The sequence below is a fragment of the Ambystoma mexicanum genome, chromosome 8, assembly GCF_040938575.1.
Source record: "Ambystoma mexicanum isolate Mex_15411 chromosome 8, UKY_AmexF1_1, whole genome shotgun sequence".
Classification (NCBI taxonomy): Eukaryota; Metazoa; Chordata; class Amphibia; order Caudata; family Ambystomatidae; genus Ambystoma; species Ambystoma mexicanum.
Genome location: NC_090929.1, coordinates 1,028,618,737 through 1,028,624,736, shown reverse-complemented (window position 1 = coordinate 1,028,624,736; position 6,000 = coordinate 1,028,618,737). Strand labels below are relative to the sequence as shown.

Genomic DNA, 6,000 nt, shown 5'->3' with positions numbered 1-6,000 from the left:
CAACAGGTAAAGAAAATAGGGGGGGAAGTCGGATGGTTATAAAAGATACATCAGACCAGAACTAGTATAATTTTCTCTTACCCCCCCCACCAGAAAAAACAGCTGACCCGACGCGCTGTTTAACATCAGCATGGAGATAGTCAGGCACTCTTTTGTATTTAGGTATCATGGTGGGGCTACAGAGGCCTCCACTGGACAGACATCCATGACAAACTAGCTGACCAGTCGCCTGGAATTTTTGATAATCCATCTAGGGGGAAATGATCCGGTACGCATGGGGAGGAAAACCTTATACGAGGAAATATGCGCCTCACTACCGGGTATTTCCCACAAGTGGAGGGAGAAGGGAATCTGTTTCTAAGCAATCCTGCCCAGGAAAAGGTGGCAGGGGGCTGCCTGTTACAAATCAGTGGACAACTCCAGGAGGAAGTTGAACAGAGGGCTTGAAAAATTCTGCATAGCCAGGGGTCTGGGGTTTATAAAACACCCAGCAATAACACTAGGCGACCCCCACCTGTTCGACAAAGACACCCACCTATCAGGGCACGGCATGGAACTAGCCATCTAGCTACCAGAGGCTGCAAATAAGCAAACTTTTGGGGGACCACAGGCAGCCGAGAACCTGCCTGCGGGTGGTGGCACTGGCCAGAGGGGATAACCTCAGGACCCGGTGCCCAAAAGTACCATATTATTACGATATGCGATATTTGCTTATGTTTCATAACCATATCTGTAACAATAAAAACCTGCGGCCTTTTATTGCCAACACTTGACCAAATGTTGTCGTGTAATACTTCATGGGATAGGCAGGGGCCATTAGGAATGACAACACAACAAATATAAGTTTGCCTGCATACGGGTCCAGCAGTTATCGTGTTAGAACACTTTTAAGTGCCTCGTCCTTTTTGCATAGACTTGCATAACAGCCTGGCACTTATTAAATTAACAGGTCAGAGAACTCGCAGCGAGTTGCTGCCGCCTGGTTTCAGTTAATACGTGATATCGATTTCTTATGGGGCCAGCAATGTCTTAGCATGTTAGAAATGTCTGCTACGAAACATTAATGTACAAGTCAAGGGTCTTCTCCTTGTTGCAGAATGCATGGGCTGAAAATGAATCCTCTGTACATAGTGCTTAACCGTAACACGACGTTACACCGTTACACACGAGGCCTCGTGTGGTTCTGCCAAACACAGACGAATAACGTCCGCTTCCTCTGAAGACAAAGCCCTTCCGGCCAGTGCTTGAATCTGCTCTTGTCTTCAACCACGAGAGAGATCTGACCACCGACCAGCAGCATCCCCGCCCTCAGCCGCCCACTTGACACGTACACAGGCCCATTGTGTCATCACTCATAACCTCATCCTGGTGTGAAGGCTACAGCGCTCCCAGCGGAGCCAAGGCCATAACTGATACCCCATCCCATAGAGTACATCTGCAGGCGTTACGGGCAGGAAGGGGCGTGGAGAGCACATGGGCCGTAATTAGTCATCAGAAAAAAAAAGAAACAGATAGAATTCAGGGTCGATCTTAAGGAGGAAGGAGGAACGATGTGAGTGAATTTTTTACCTTTTTTTTTAACTCAATAGGCCGCGCAGCTTGCCCAGCTGCTGCCTCTGAGGTGCGCCTTTTAACCTACGTTTACTTAAGTAAATAGCATAGGCCAATTTTACACGAAATAAGAGCCCCTTCTTGTGATCATGAACTCCGTGCTGTTTGTTTTCTTGGCGAAGGGACAAAACGACCCTAATATTTTACAAATGTTATATTTCAAAGAACTGTGTTTGTGTTTTAAAGATTATTTGCATTTTCCTTTTTGAATGTGGATTGGAACCGAAATGTTTTCCTTATTTTACAGAGCTGCCATCAGGGGTGGACTGGGAACCAAAAGAAACCCTGGAAATAATTCAAAGTGGCCCCATAGCACACATGTTCAGCAAGCCCAACCCCTTTCCTGTGGCCCCATAGTACACATGTTCAGCAAGCCCAACCCCTTTCCTGTGGCCTCATAGTACACATGCTCAGCAAGTCCAACCCCAACCCTTTCCTATGGCCCCATGGTACACATGTTCAGCAAGCCCAACCCCTTTCCTGTGGCCCCATAGTACACATGTTCAGCAAGCCCAACCCCTTTCCTGTGGCCTCATAGTACACATGCTCAGCAAGTCCAACCCCAACCCTTTCCTATGGCCCCATGGTACACATGTTCAGCAAGCCCAACCCCTTTCCTGTGGCCCCATAGTACACATGTTCAGCAAGCCCAACTCCTTTCCTGTGGCCTCATAGTACACATGCTCAGCAAGCCCAACCCCAATCCCTTTCCTATGGCCCCATAGTACACATGTTCAGCAAGCCCAACCCCTTTCCTCTGGCCCCATAGCACACATGTCAGCAAGCCCAACCCCTTTCCTGTGGCCCCATAGTACACATGTTCACAAGCCCAACCCCTTTCCTGTGGCCCCATGGCAGACATGTTCAGCAAGCCCAACCCCTTTCCTGTGGCCCCATAGCAGACATGTTCAGCAAGCCCAACCCCTTTCTTATAGGAACATTTGGAAATAGCACACAACAAAAGGCCAAGGGTGCAGAGGCCTATCGGGAAATCTCCAGAGTTCCCTATAGGCCTGTCCACCCCTGGCTGCCATCAGTTCAGTACTTGGTGCCTCTAGCTATGTCGGGTGTGTCTGTGATCCAAATTCTCACATTTAAACTTTTGCCAGCCCCACACGTCACACACACACATAGAGGAACTGGAAATCGATAGAAAAGGTCCTTTATTCCAGAAACTAAGGCCTGGTTGGGCCCCTCCCAATGTTTGGTTGGTTGTTTCCCCTTAACAGAGTGATGTAATGTCTATTTTTGGATTGCATGCAGCTGGCGCCTTAACGAATGTTGCACCCAGTTCAGCTTCGGTACCAAACTGGGTAACGAACGCTTTACCACTGATACATTTGTGTGACAAAATGTAACAATGGGATTGACCAATCATCTCAAATGTTTGGCTGAGAGCAGCCTCTGACTCATCCGGTAGCAGGTTTAACAATGGCTGATGTGACAATTTGCAGCCTGGAGTTGAAATGTCAAGAGAAGCAGTAGAAATGGGACTTAACCAAGCAACAGATTTCCACATACCCCTTTAATGGACTTTTAAGAAACGGGGGGAGGAGAGGAGGGGTATTTTTTTATGTCTATGCTCACATGTCTTTCTACTTGAGGTTTATTTACGCAGCTACACAGATTTTCCGAAATCCACGAAGAACCATTTTCAATAGACCTAGTGTCTAATCCTGGATGTTCACATTTGGTATAGTCTCACTGCAGTCCCCAGATGTTCTTCCTGGGTTATTAGCTATTCCTTATTCACAGAAGCCCTCTTCTCAAAAGCACTGTGTGTACTGTCTACTCGCAGGCATTCTCCATTCAAGGGGTCTTTCTTCATATTGACAGGAGGCTTATGCTTTCAACGATTGTTAAACATCCTCTCTAATGAATACTTATATTTAAAACGGACGATTTATAGTTATACGGGAATATTAGAATATATAACGCTATAGAAATATTATACTTACCAGTTTTATAGGATTATATATTCTAATATCCCCGGACTAACGCACCTGACTGATAATGAAGCCCTAATCTATATTGTTGGCCACACCTGTTTTCTTTTTTGCGTTTGATTTTTAATATTAACATGTGGTTATTTTTTATCGTTATTTTCAGTATAGGCTATTTTTGACCTACATTTTCAGTACTCATCGTTTTTTCAGAATAATGTTTACTGTGTACCACAGTTATCCATCACGAGAGGTTTGACCTTATTGTCTATTCACCCTCAGTCCCTATCCTGATGGCTCAATGCAATTTCAGACGTTTCCTGTCTGTACTTAGATGGCTGGTATATGCAGATAGTTGATAGTTACTATCTGTATGTCAAGCAGTGCTTAATTTGTAAAAAAAAAAAAAATAGGTGCCAGTGCCCAAAGAATCCTGGATAACTAAAGCCAGCCCTGGCAGCGCCGCGGTGCCAGCGGCCCGGCTCGGTGCTTGATCGGTCCACAACCAGCCCATCACACTGCTACTGTTCCATGTCACATGCTTAGCGCTGCAGCATCTGCTGGCACAGGCTAGTAGTGGGATGGATGCGGAGGGAGCACTCACATCTATCTTTGTTTATTTCACAACTTATTTTATTACATGTTTTAAATCCCTGAAAGTACTGTGGGATTAACTAGATTTTTCAGGTTGGCATTATCTTGCATTCTGGGAGTTATAGTTTAACATTAAAACCACAATGATATTCTTTTGGCTTAAGATGTTGCTAAACAGATTTACATGCTGTCATGTGGCTTTGATTAGAAATGTGTGTTTTTTGTAAGTAAACTCTACAAGACATTATTACTGTAGACCTTGAAATCCAACTATTTGAGCCAAGGTTTGTGATCCTGGTCAGACCCCTTGCCCCCTCGACATCCCCTGCTATGACCTAGGATATGGCTACTGGCCACTACATGTCCTTTCTATGTAGGTTTCCTATTCATATTGAAGTGGAGGTTATATTCGGGATAGCATTTTATCTTCTGCCTCAGCACCCGTAGTGCTGCCTTGCACATAAAGCAGGACAGGCACCATGCACGCTTCACTGCATGAAAATAAAGGTCCCGCTGCTACGTAGACTTTCAAGGTGGAAGTTATACAGAAACTACAGCATCTGGGCATTTGATTGGCAGCTCCATAAACAACCCAATTAAATTTATGCCTGCCAATTACCTACAATTGTTTTAGCTGCCACAAGTGTTCCAGTGTTTCCCCGTGCTGCGTAGTACCTTATGTAACATCTTCTTTCTGCTTTGCACTCAGTTTCCATATGGGCCCATCAATTTACATGCTAGCATTGTCACAGAGAGCTAGGTGAGCTTTGCCCCATGGGTCAAAATCACTGGCAACGCCAACAGTTTGGGCTTTTGTGTAGGCATGGGAAAGGCACTGTGGTATTACCTGGCTATAGATGGTAGCAGGTGAAAATTGGCGCAAATACCTGGGCATCTAATAGTAGTGTCTGGAAAATGTAATACTTATAAAAAAGCCAAAACTGTTAGCTTTGCCATTACTTGTTTTTAACAGGACTTCAGTGATGGACATGCATAGTGCTTATAAATCAAGTGGCTGAAGGCAAACCTGGTTAGCACATTTTTATTACACCAGTACCACGCCTACAGTGCCGATTAAGTCATTAACTCTAAGAAGTACTGCCAGGCGCTTCAAGTGCAAAGTTCGATGGTAAGGCTCCATTAAAGCAAGCTCAAAGAGGTGGTGTTTTTGGCGAGCAGGGATGCCAACCCACTGAGTTATCACACTTGCCATGGTATCTCATCATTTACATCCATAGAAGGTTACGGGGGCAATCCAGTGTCAGCATCTATTCTAGACCGAGTGCATGTTGCATTTCGACATCAGCTCAATATTTTATAAAGAAAAAAAAAACATTGCATGTTTTGTTCCCATTTCTCCCTCAAGCATGTCTGCGTACATAATATTCATGCGTTTGAGGTTGAGAACGTACTTGGCACAATGGTATTCAATTAACATATTTCTGTTTATTTGTTTATTGCTATTCTCATCCGTGCATATTTTTTTTTTTTTTTAAGAAATGCTGCGAAACCCCAGCAAGGCAAGCAGCATTCCATTTCCACAGCATGCAATTACGCCACTATGCAACACAGGGAACACACAGATGGCTGCTGATATATAGTGAGTCGGATAGCAAATTCTCACTATAAGTCTGGAAAACATAATAAAATGACCGACAGCAGGGCAAGGCAAACCTACCCCCTCACATAAATGGGCTCCCAATGCCCAGGCTCCTTCATGAAGCAGGGCTGCAGCCTGCTCAGCTTGTCGCTGACTTTCTCTCCATGTCTCTCTGCAGCTCTATGCTCGGCACCGCCCGCCAAGGGCGGGCGACCGGTTGCAGGATGTTACTTTTTTACAAAACACTAGGAG

The 6,000-nt window shown here is 45.1% G+C and overlaps 1 protein-coding gene across 1 annotated transcript in view; it reads left to right on the top strand.

The window, feature by feature from the left end:
- The first annotated feature begins 1,393 nt into the window (after nucleotides 1–1,393).
- Nucleotides 1,394–6,000, top strand: part of LOC138472681 (uncharacterized) — a 207,908-nt gene continuing 203,301 nt past the window's right edge. The window contains exon 1 of the mRNA XM_069610972.1: nucleotides 1,394–1,552. The gene's annotated coding sequence lies outside the window, so the exon portion shown is untranslated. The remainder of the gene's footprint in view (nucleotides 1,553–6,000) is intronic.